We start from the raw sequence: 13,177 nt of genomic DNA, 5'->3' as shown, positions 1-13,177 counted from the left end.
ATGGTTTAACTCAGAGGCCTGGCAGCCCATGAAGAGCCTCAATTTGGAGCCTGGCAGCTCGTAAAAAGCCTCGCATATTTTCCTATTTGAATTTTGTTTGTTGACAATCATAAGTATTTTTTGATAAACCAGCATCCTTGACCCGGCTGGCTTTCCAACCATCAGTGGTTGGCACATGATCAATTATAAACTGGTGGTCATTGACCCGGTCTAGTTTGACTAAATCACCGGTGTTATAAAGAAAATCCGGTAGTTATACCGGTCCGGTTTAATAGATAGACCAGCATTATGAAGATGAGATTATCAAACGTATCGGGTTGGTGTTAAACACCTTTGCTGTATACATGTTTGGTCAATCAATGAGGTATGTTATGTACATTATTTTTTGTACAAACACTTGATTATTCGGCTAAAGTACTATATACTTCTTGGATATTATGACATGTTTAGCGGTAAACCGACAGTCACTTTTAAGTTTTTTGGACCCAGGAAAGCAAGTCATCATAGGCTATGCATAAAATATATCCTGAAGGGCGGCACAGATTGTCACAAAGCGTTATGAAACATGCTCGATGGCATGGCAGATAAACAAAGTTTCAGCTATCCTATTACATGAAGCTTCAAAGCGGCTCAAACAGTGCCATTGTTTTTCACAGTAGCCATATAAACCGGCAACCGGATCAGGACTCTTCATCACGATGGTTTGACGGTTGCGGATCAGTTGGTGTAGGCACTTCTTCATCCCTCCCCAGCCGCTGGAAATCAGCCGTTGACCAATTGATTCTGGTTAAAGCTTGGAACATTGCTTCCTCATGGATAAGATCAGAAGGGTTAATATCAGGGGCATAAGTGTGCTTACGAATCGGAGGCACAAGTTCTTCGACTTCATGGATATCGGCCGGCTGTCTTTTCCCTTCTGCATCATAAAACGGTTGAAAATGGGACAAATCGGTGTCCTTAGCCAATTTGCTGGCCGCTGGCCGCATCTGTTTGGTCAGCCGCCGAAGATCATCATTGTCAAAGTTTGAACCGTCTTCTTTAACGCCTGGATATCCTTTAATGATATCCTCCGCTTCAAGGTCTGGAATCCAGACCTTGGCTCGAATAAGGGCGGTTAATGCTCCTGCTCTCGCAGCAGCTCTTTTCAACTCGACAATACGCGCCGGTAACATGCCCAGCTTCTCAAGGGTCTCCTTAATCAACGTTGGCGTCGGTTTGTTATAAGCCGTTGTACTAATGGCTCGCTGAGACCCAGAGTATAGCTGCTCAACCAATGTATATGCCGCTTTGAGCTTCATCCGCATATCTGCACCAAGATGAGTGATCCGAGTTCCTGCCAAAGATTTTATCAACATTTTGGTCAGTTTTAAGATTCATTGACTGGTGCAACATACATAAGCAGACACTTACCAAAGATAGCAGAGGTCATAGCGTTGATTTGGCGCTTCAAACCGGCTAGTTCTTCAACCAGCGGTTTCAGGGCTTCCTCGGCATCTATAGCTCTTTTGGTTAAACCGGCTTTTTCGGTTTCCCATTCAGCACGATCTTGGTTGAAGGATTCTTTCATATTTTCCATTCCGGCCAGGGCCTGCGTCAGCTCCTCTTTGGCTTTTGCAGCTTCGGCTTGTTGAGACTTCACATTTTCTTGCAAGTCAAAGTTTTGGGCATCTTTGCTTCTCAGTTCAGCCTGCAACATTGAAGGTATATTCAACAAAACAACATATTTATGCACTAAGTATAAAGCATATAACAAGTTATCCACTTCATACTTGGGGGATAATGCCTATTTGCTCTCAAATACTACCACTCTATACAAGTCTCCAAAACAATGCAAGCATTATCCTTGACACTTGGGGGATAATGTACGTTTGTTCTAAACCGGCGGTGTGGATTAAAAACCGGATTAACTTGCCAAGTTAAACCGGCCTTTGGGGGCTATGCTGTAGAACGTTATCTAAATTTTTCAAACATGAGTCTTATCTATGATTGAGGACATGCCTTTGCAAGGATCAATGATGGGATGCTTGAAGTGTTACAAAGACCCGGTTTATGATTAACAATCATAAAACGGTTCTTGGAGGCTACTTGGAATAGTATTTCAGCTATAAATCAATGTACAAGGGAGAAGCATTTACCTCATATCGTTCTTTCATCAAATTCACCAAACCGGCTTCATAATCCCGGTTTGAGTGCAGACGGTTCAAGAAGCCGGAATGAAGCTCATCAGCGTTAAGATGAGCATAGTTTGATAAGCCGCTGCTCCATTTACCTTTATCCCTGGCAATTTGCTCTTCTTTGGCACCATGCTAAGCCAAAATGACGGGATGACCAGGAGAGTTGTGGCCTATTCCAGTAATAATAACGTCATCACCTTGGCCTTCAGGATTTTTGGTGGATGATGATGGAATTTCAGTATCTTTCATTGGATTAGCCCGGTTTGGTTCTGCCGGTTCAGTATCAGGGGCGGCAGGCTCAGCATCTGTTGGTTCGTCAGTATGTTGGCCGTCAAGGGGCGGATCATCAAAAGTTGTTTTAGGATGGAGGCCTTCCGGTTCACCAGTCTGCTCTGGTTCACCTCTTGGTTCTTCTTCTTCGGCAACAGGGTCTTCTGGCAGATTGGTGACCCTAGCTTTCTTGCTGGGTCTGGCTTTGGCCCTGCAAACAGAATAAAAAGGGATTAACATCCTGTTCAAAAGATGTAGGGCGCATTGAAAGGAAAGGTTTTTCATAACTCACCCGGCCACAGTTTTCAAAGGGGGGAGTTGAGTTGCTGTTGATTCACCAGAAGAGGAAGGAGATGTCACCTGATAATTTGAATCGGACGGATTAAGAGGCTATCTGAAATAACCTGCCTTGGGGTAAGAATGGTCAGAAGTAGGAGAGACCTCAGACCAGCGCTTCCGAACCGGAGTATCAGGTAAACCGGCAGAGGTGACCTGTTGGCCACTATGCCGGGTTGTCCGGCGAGCTTCATGTTGTTGAGTCTTCAAAACAGATGTTGGATCCAAGTGAGCAAGAGGATGAGAAAAGCTTACTTTCCGGATTACTTGGCGAGTTTTTTGTGTTGGCATAGAGTCTGAACCGGAGGAAAGGGTAATTACCTCTACGTCATCAGCCTGACTAGCTTCTGCCTCCTCCTGAGGAAGATCATTGTTAACAAGATGCATAAAAAGAGAGCCAAGTGAGTCAAGTTCTACCTCAACTTCTAGGTCATCGGTATCATCATCAACTTCCATATTAATCCGGTCAGCCGTTTTCCGCTTTGACGTCCATTTTACGGCTTTGGTCTTCGGGCGGGTTGGTTTGACCACTTTGTCTCCAGTTGGCTTTGCCGCTTTCTCTATGGATTTCTATTTCCAGAAGGGGTCATCACCCTATATATATAAAGAAGAAGGGTTACAGCTTGTATAAGTTAAAGATATTAGAGATGAAGAGGAAGTGTAATGCTTACAGCAGGTGGTTTGTTCTTGGTATAGAAGGGACTCAGACCGGTTTGACTACAGACTAGTTCCGATTCCTTCAGAATCTTCTTTACACCTTCAGTAACTTCTTCCTCAGATAATTGGATGTTGCAGTGGCGTTGAGGATCGTCAACTTCACCGGTATATTCGCACATTAAACCGGGACGCTGGCTTAGCGGCAAGATACTCCAGGATATCCAACGGCGCACAAAATCCACACCTGTTAAACCGTTTGCCATAAAGGCCCGGAGCTTGGCGATTTGAGGAGCGTATTTTGCCCTTTCTGAAGAGCTCAGGCATTGTGGCATTGGGTGAGTATTGGATAATCTATGATCACAGAAGCCGGGGAGGGGATTTTCATCCTCAGGCGAAGTGTCTCTGCAATAAAACCATGTTTGGTTCCATTCCTTTGGGTGGCTATGATGTTTGGCATGAGGAAATTCCACTTCTTTCCGCTTTTGAATCGAGACACCACCAAGCTCTGTGTTCGGGCCATTCACAAACTCTATGCGCCGGTTTAAGTGAAAGAAATCCCGAAGCAGTTCTACAGTTGGTTCTTCTTGTAAATAGACTTCACAGAAGACTTAGAAATTGCATAAGTTGGAGACTGAGTTGGGACCAATATCTTGTGGATGCAGTTGGAAGCTGGCAAGCACATCTCGATAAAATTTTGACCCTGGCGGTTTGACACCACGGCCTATATGGTCAACAAAGATTACCACCTCGCCCTGTCTTGGGGTTGGAGGATTCTCTGTTCCTGGAACTCGCCATTTGATCTCAGTTTTCTTAGTTAGAGAGCCGATGCTAACCATCTCATTCAATTGAGCCTCAGTAACCCGGGAACAAGCCCAGTGGCAGGCAGTGAATTGTTTGGCCATTGCAAAGCGAACAAACTGAAAATGAAAGGTCGGTTTATAAATTACGCATGATTATACACAAGAGACAAGGGAGTAAGAAACATACTGATATGATAAATGGTACAACTCGGAGACTAGTATAATGAGAGAGAAAGGTAATGCTAGCACAGGATTGATTAGACACTGTTAAACCGGAGCATAATTATGAAGGTAACATGCTCTTTGGTTTATCAGAGGGCTAATGGCATAGACTATTTATACAATGTTAAACCGCTTATATTGGTGCGAGGAGAAACGGATCTCACAGGAACATAGAAACAGATCTCACAGTGATGTATAAAACTTTTGGATCTAAAGATAAGGCAGAAAAGCAAAAATAATTGGATCTTGAAGGGGTGCAGAACTGAAGCAATTTTTGACAGACTAGATCAGTTCTTTGTGCATAAGGATTTGTGATGACCATGGTAGGTAAGCTACGGCAAGAGATGCATCAAGCATGAAGTGTCCATCTATTAAAGGAAGAACAGGGAAGAATAGCACTGATGAACTTCGGAAGAACTGCGAAGAATGTCGAAACCCTAGAACAGATCTATGGTGAAAAAAGCAGAGAACCTACCGGAGCTGGTGAGGAAGCGGAAGGGCACCGCAGTATTCTGGTGCGGTCAGGGTGATGCAGCGGCCAAGGTCGGAGCAGAGGCGACGGTCGACGGTGGCGGTGGAGCTCCAGAGGCTGAGCGGCGCGAGGAAGACGATGCGAAGAGGCATGGGGGGAAACGGTGAAAATGACCCCTCGGTCCTACTTATAAGGCGAAGTGATAAAATGGCAAGTACGGGAATCAAGGAGCCCAAAAAATGGATAAGTCAGTAAAGGTGTCGCCTCGATGACTGGATATATATTAAATGAAGGAAATTTCCAACATCAACAGATGGATGACATCAGGGCGGTTTATCGTAACTTTGAAGTATGACGTCACGGCGGTTTACATGATCAAAAATGAAGATAAGAGAGAAGATTTTTTCTAAGTATGGAAGATTGACATGAACAAGTTCAAACCAATCTGGGGCCTAATGTTGGGGATATTACTACTGGAGGTAAACCGGCCTTATGTAGCCGGGTTGACTCTTTGAAGATTAGAGGCCCATGAAGATGTAAAGATGATGGCACTTTGCGGAGGGCCCAAAGGCGGGTTACAGTCTGTAAATGTAAACCGGCCTAGTCATGTAAATGTAAACCGGCCTAGTCATGTAACTTGTATAGTAAGATAGAAAGAGAGAGGCCGAACCGGATACGTTTATGATCCGGCTTCGGGACTCTGTAGCCCGGCGGGCGTCAACCTATGTATATAAAGGGATGACCCGGCCGCGGTTTAGAGACAGACAACAACAACTCGAGAGCCAGACAAAGCGGATTCGCTCCTTGGCCTTTGAAACCCTAGCAATACCAATCACAACTAGACGTAGGCTTTTACCTTCATCGAAGGGGCCGAACTAGTATAAACTCCCGTGTCCCCTTGTCCGATTTAACCCCTTTAAGCTAACCCGTTGCGATGGCTCCACGACTAAGTCCTTTCACGAGGACATCTGCCATGACAAACCCACGACACTTTCCGTGAGCAGTGATAGTTTTTCTTTATGTTGTTGTTTTTATGGATCTTTTGATGTGTAAAAACATATATTTGTTATGCAAGTCACCTGACTTGGGTCAGTCTACCATTTCAGGCGGTTGGATGAATATCCTACGTCTCCTAACCCTTCTTTCCTTCTTCCTCACCTCTTCTTCTTCCCCAACAGACCACCGCATGAGTCGTACGGATACTCCCCAACATGCGGTTGGATAAACATACTCTATCAACGAAAATTATGTGTCAGTGATAGGATGGCTGAGTTTGGTTTGTTCACATGCGACGGCATGTGTCAGTGAGGGTGCGTTCCCTTGGTTGGGTTTGCAGCATGCAGGAGCGACTGTGTGAGGGTGCGGTGCGACCGCGGCGTGCAGGAGCGACCGTGTGAGGGTGCGGTGCAACCGCGACAGTGCGCAAGTGTACCTCCTTCTCATTTTGAAAACTTTAGGCAAGCTTGGCAAAAATGTGTGGCGAAGTTTGGCAATGCAAGGCCTAGACCCAAACAGGATAAGTACGTACGTACTAGGAGTACTAGTGTTAAAAAAGAAAGGCGGGGTTTTCCTTCACGGGATTTAATCGATACAAATCCTCGTTTCACGTGTCAATTAATGCGTATTTTTTTCTCCAAATACCAAAGAGCTAACCATCTCACTCCTCATCGCTTGATTAATGCAGCGCCATGCAAACCAACCTTCTCACTTCCACATGCATGCATGTCGTCTCTCTCTCCCCTGTCCATCTCTCTGCACGCATGCGCCTCTCGCTCTCTCTCCTGTTTCTGCATGCAAGCAGCTCTCTCTGCCTTGGGAAGATGCGAAGCACATGGGAAAGAGAGATGGGATTACTGCAGGCACGCATGCGGTGGAAAGGGATGGAGGGCCCGGTTGGAAAGAGCAGCGAAAAAATGCCAATGCGCAGAGCATTGCGGGGAAAACGAAATTTTCTTAGACACAGACAAAAAAGGACCGGAGGGAGTACTACTAGGAGTACTAGTGCGGTGAGATGGTTTCTCGAAGAAGACGATGGAGAAGCGGAGTCAGCGAAGAGTGAAATAATGGTTGCTTCGTCAGTGCTTTTGTGATTTGACGCCTCACTGCTTTGTGATTTGTGATAGAAGGGATAGGGGAGTAGACTCTGTGCTCTATACTGTACTACATGCGTCCAAGCATGGGAGAAAGAGGAGAGACATTGCATTTTTCTATTCCTTCAATCAATCAATCAGGAAGCTTCGGTTCCATCTTTTTGGCTTTGGCAACACCGTCCACAATGGTTCCCACGATGCCAAAAGCTATTTTCACATTTGGCTACACATTGTGGATGCCCTTAACCGTACCACTTGGTTTTGCTCCTGTGTGCTATCTATACAAATCTCAATTATATTGATCTAAAAATTATAGAATCAAGATTAGTAAAAAGGAGGCGATTTTGCCGCGCGGATGGCGGGGAGGTTTCTTATTTGAGAAATGCTACATCCACGTAATGGTTTACGTAAAGTTACGAACCGATGTGATGTGGGACTATTTGATTGGATTAAAGGAGAGGATTAGGCCCACCCCACCTAAAAATCAGGGGGGCATATATATATTAGATGGAAAGTATACGTAGCAGCTACGTAGCCCTTTGTAAGTCTAGGATTAGGCTTCTTATTTTCGGAGGACATTGTCCTGGCGGTTTGCTAACATGCGGTCCCATGTGTCAGTGCTTTACCAAGCCGATCCGCGTCCCACATGAGGTAGAACAACGGCAGAAGCAACACGTGGTTAAGTTGAAGAAGATGAGGGAGAAGCGGATTCAGCAACGAGTGAAATGATGGTTTCTTCGTCCCTCCAACTTAACTGCGGGAAAGGTGCAGCTTTGTGATTTGACGCCTCATTGCACATTACTACGCCGGCTCCATGACTGGGGTGCTTCACCCCGGCTGCTCTGCACTGTATTCCGGTATGGCACGTGGACCCGGTAGCTTGATGTTCCACATGTCGGCGAAAGGGACTAGAATATTTATGAAAGCGAGCGCTCCACTCTTACTATGGAGGAGTAGACGACACGACGGCCCAGTGAACTGTCACGTGTACTGTATAGTACTATAGTTTTGCTGTTTCGCACAATCCATTGATACAAACCCGATTAAACAGGAAAGGGCGAGATTTTTTCCGCGTGGTAGATGATACTGGCCATACATTTCAAAGGCAATTTTAATGTATGCAAACTGAATAATTATAAGTAACAATATGATATCTAGTAAAATTAAAAACACATATGATTTATTGTGTTAGAGTGTAGTAGTAGTGATGTATTGCATACTATAGTTGTTAGATGTAACATGCGAGGACGTGTAGAGATGTAGTTTTGGAGGGCCTACAGAGAGAAAAGCGTAATACGGTCACCGAACTTCAGAATAAGCTGATTACGGTCACTATATACGTTTGCGGTGATTATACGGTCACTTGCTCACAGTTCAGCATCGGATTGCACTCTGTTGACCGGCCAAATAGTCTGCGTGGTGCCATGTTGACTAGTTAAATTGACCACGTTCCTTGTGGGTCCCACATGTCAGTTTGCATAGGCAAAAGGTCAGATAAACACAAATTTACACAGGCGCGACAAGGCTCCAACCCGTGCGCGGGAATCACCTGGTTGTGTATGTGTCTGTCAGGGCCTGATGTGTGCGCATGCACGTGTAGGTTGAGCACTGGAGCGTGAGAGTGTGTGTTGGTCGTGTGGTGTACTGGTGTGTGCATGCATGCGTGCGTGTGTGCGTGTGAGTGTTGCGTGCGTGCGTGTGAGTGTTGCGTGTGTGCGTGTGAGTGTTGCATGCGTGCGTGGCTGCGTGTGTACGTGTGAGTGTTGCATGCGTGTGTGGGTGCATGTGTTTGTGTGAGTGTTGCGTGGATGCAGTTCGTGTGCATGCGTGCGTGTGTGTATAATCACCACACCAGCTCTTGTTTGTCAAAACAGACGGCTCAGCATACCAATACAAGGCCACCTTGTCCGATGTGCCCGCGGTCATGACTTCGAACCACCGTCCAAATATTTTTTGTCGTTTGTTTTCATTCTTACTAGCAAGATGCCCGTGCGTTGCACGTAACATCAAGATGCATTTGTATGACTTGTTTATCTTGTGAGAGAAAAGGATGAACGAGGGATGGCCTTATTTGCAAATGTGGAGAGGTGTGTGGGTACCTTTTTGCAAAATTGCCATAGTTTCTTTCCTATCCGTCAGATATAAATCGGACGGCCTATATTGCAGGATGGCAGGCACACCATCATCACCAACTCTGTTTTTATAAGAGTGTACTTTATGTATTTTATAAGAGTGTAGATGTAGAGTAGATACAAGTCGACAGATGGGCACGATGGTAGTGAGATAATGTGATGCAACACTAGAGGTGCCACGTGGAGCGTTTAACTGGTCAACTAGTCATGTCATGAGCAAATATAGAGTTGTACGGTGAGCCCGTGACTGTATAATAACCACTAAACGTAAATGGTGACCCTAATGAGTGGATTCTGAAATCCAATGTACGTATCGTGCTTTCGCTTCAAATACAGTGATCGTCATTGCATATATCGCGAGAGAAAGATGAAACATGCGTGAATTTTCTGGGGGCTTACTATTAGAGGACCTGGAGATAGTTTTGTGTGCATACGTGAAAGGGGCGTACAGGGGGGTATGCGATGGAGAGAGAGATGCTCTTCGTTTCTCTTTATTATGACTAACTTTGTATATAGTATAAAAATATACAAATTCACGGTGCGGAATAAATATCATTGTGGGCACCATGCAATGCAAATTACCGTTCGTACTCCTCCATATAACTTTGTAATGTTGTATATATGTAGAAACTCTAAAATAATTTTTTGGCCACACTTTATTCAAAAGGAATGTTGTATGCGAAATAAACGTGAAGAGAGGGCTTTTTAGATCAATGGGGTACGTGATGTAACATGTGTGAATGTGTAGTTGATGCATTTGGCGGGGCCTAGAGAGGTATGTGTGTGTATTACGTATTCGAGAGAGGCATGGATAGAGGGGCCTATGGGGGGCGTGGGAGAGATAGCACAAGAAATGAGAGTGGTCTAGAGAGAGAGACGAATATGACGTCACGACAAGAGATTTCATTCCCTTGAGTGTGTATATGCAAGGGGGAGGGAATAGAGGCACCAGGAGAAATTTTCTGTGTGTGTGGTGTTTGTGTTGATATGTGTGGGTGTGAGAAGATAATGAGACGTGGGGGCAGAGGGTGTGTCACCGCATGAGGTCCGGTGGGTCGCGGTGAGGCCCTTCGTTCGGTTCCGTCCTGCGCCACATTGGTCGGCCCGTGACGCATTTAGGAAGACCCATGGATGACTAGTCGTACAAGACAAAGATAGCAGAATTGTGAAGGACTCTGTGTCCACTGACAAAGCCGGCTAGGATTTCTAACCCTAGGTTCTCGAACTAAGGTAACCCCTTTATCTCTGATATTACTATTCATCCAACCTAACTTTAAGGGGCATCCTACAAAATGCTCTGCTAGAATCATACTGGTCGATTAGGAAGAGAGGTGTGAGACAATGCGTGAGAGACAGGCGTAAAGATAATGTGCGTACATGAGACACGTAGGCAGGTCCATGTATATAGAAAGGGTCGATGAGGATTGTGCGTGTGTATGTTTGCGAGAGGAAGAGTGCTTGTGATAAAGGTTAGTGGAAATAGTTGTAAATGGTTACGAGAGGGAGGGAGGGTTATATCTAGAGCATGTGTGCGAGAAAGACACTCGGGAGAGAGTGTGTGAGCATGTGTCAGAGACCATCGATGGAGAGTGAAACTACACGTAAAAGACTGCTCTACACATTGATTAAAGATATAAATTGTATCCAAATATTAGGATGGGATCATGATATTTGCAATTCACGTAAGGAGCGGTCATTGATCCATCAGACATCTAGATTCTATCGAATTTGAGCATGTCTATGTTATTATTCGACACAATTGATCCACATAGTTAGTATTTTGAACTCCAGACAATGCATCGCTTTAGCAATCGAATATAAACGTGAGTATAGTTCATGTTGTGTGTGTAAAGCACATTATACATACGAAATTTACACAATGGACATTATAAATAGCTACCTATGAACTAGCATACATTTGAATTCAACTTAAGGTGGTTTAAAAAATCGAATTCAACATGAAGTCCATTCAATTATTTGAATTTGATATCATGGCATTTGTAAACCATACCTAAATTATGGGGGCACCAATCTTTGCTCTGATTTTGTACATAATAGCATATGTAGTCGTGTACAAAATAGATTCAAATTTAGCTCCTCCATTCCAAAATAATCATAGTTATAGGATTTTCAAGTGTCAAAATTTCAAAAAGAAGCATATAATTTAATGAGGTTTTCAAACATACAAGGTCAAACATAACATTGTCTATTTAGGTCAATCCTCATAGTTCAAGAGTACTCTAAACATGAATGCTTGTGTTTCAAAATTTCGAACGAAGCGCCAAAAGAGCCTCTAATCGTCCGAAACCGCGTGAGACCAATGTTTGGTAGTACAAGGAAATTACTTTTCTAATAACTCCGACCCGTGAAACCTACCGGCCCGACGTCCAAAGGTCTAAACCGGGGTAGGTTTGTAGCTTCATCTAGACGCCACGCAACCGCATCCGAAAAATGTTCATACACAATGGCCACCTAAGCACACATGCGTGCGGCCGAAATCGCTCCCGCCCACTATTTGGGACACCTGGGATTACCATCCTACCCCCGACCCGCAGTAGGTCCGAAATTTAAGAGGGCGGCAAAGTTTGTACATTCCCCAAATTTCAAACAAGCGCGTCTCATCTTCTGTTCAAAAAAGCCAAAAACAAGCGCGTCCCAGACCGAAACATGGTTCCCCCCAACCGTCCGATTCCCCATTCATACCCCGTGGGCGCCAAAACTACCTCTCCACCAGCCGTGAAACCCCGGCGTCCTCCGTCCGCCACCCCATCCCACCCATCAACCATCGCCCTCCTCCATCACGCCGGAGACAATACCCCGACGTCGTCGTCCACCGCAACCTCAACCGCAACGCCCTCCATGGCTAGTAGTTGAAGCCGAGGCCGAGCCGTCCGTACCCGAGCCAGTTCAACCACGCCGTCCTGCGCCTCACCGCTGCCGCTCCAACTTCGCCACCCTCCACCGCAATGGAGTTGTTCCTGCTACGCCGTCCTTCGCCGCCTCAGATCTGCTTCCCCTCCGCCGACATACGGCCACGACAACACAGTCAGCAATTTGCCCATGGGTTCGTCCAAGCCTGCACCCTCCAGAACATCGGTTTCCCCGGTAAAAAGAAGAAGATCGGCTCGACATGTGGAGGTGACTACACTGGCAACCGAAAAAGGTACTCCTATTCCCTTATTCGTGCAAATCTTACGTCTCTGCTTGCACGGTATTCATCCCACGGAAGACACTAGTTGACCGCTTCTTATTAATACTAGATGTTCCTAGTAACTCGCGATGCACAAGGTTTCTCCTCATATACTATTTCACCTTAGCTAGAGGTCCGTCGCCCCCCTGAATTTCAATTTCTGGCCAGTTGATTCCCAATTAACGGAAGCATTCCCCGGCATAACAGGCGCTAGTATGCCTATTACGCCAAGGAAGCAGCACCTTGGTGTTTATCTTAGGGGCGTGTGCAGCCTAGAGCTACTGGCGCCCGATCTGGAGGTCGGCGGGGATTAAAGGGATGGCCTGGGGGCGCTGCCAAGCACGGCGGTGGTGTGAGGTCGATGGGAGGGCGGGGCGGCAGAGGCAGGGGTCTGGGCCGGTGGTCACTGGCGGTTCAAGAAAGATCATTAACAGTGACTGGCGGGAGGTAGGCGAAGGCCATCTGCCCATTCCTTATAGATCGGACGGTTCATTAAAAAAATCAACTAACCTATTTATTTTCACTCGACTGTTATCTTAGATATGACCACATGTGGTGGTGTGCTGGAGGAGTACCTACATTTCATGTGCTCATATATTACAAAATCATACGGAGTAGAATCTAATTTTGTTTGCCATGAAATGTTGTAGAGCTATCATATGTCTCCTGTCATTTATTTTTCAGCCACCTGTTATCTGCTACTTTTATAGTGCACTAGTTCTGCACACTTCACCCTTACTCTCACTATTGTGTTTTTATGCAGGGGTATTTCAGACTCTGCTGCCATGAGAGAAGCCAAAAAGAAAAGAGAGAAGTCGCTCCAGCTTTGTATGC

The sequence above is a fragment of the Triticum urartu genome, chromosome 3A (genome assembly GCF_056163025.1).
Source record: "Triticum urartu cultivar PI428250 chromosome 3A, HENAU_Tu73, whole genome shotgun sequence".
Classification (NCBI taxonomy): domain Eukaryota; kingdom Viridiplantae; phylum Streptophyta; class Magnoliopsida; order Poales; family Poaceae; genus Triticum; species Triticum urartu.
Note: the sequence above shows the minus strand (reverse complement) of the source record.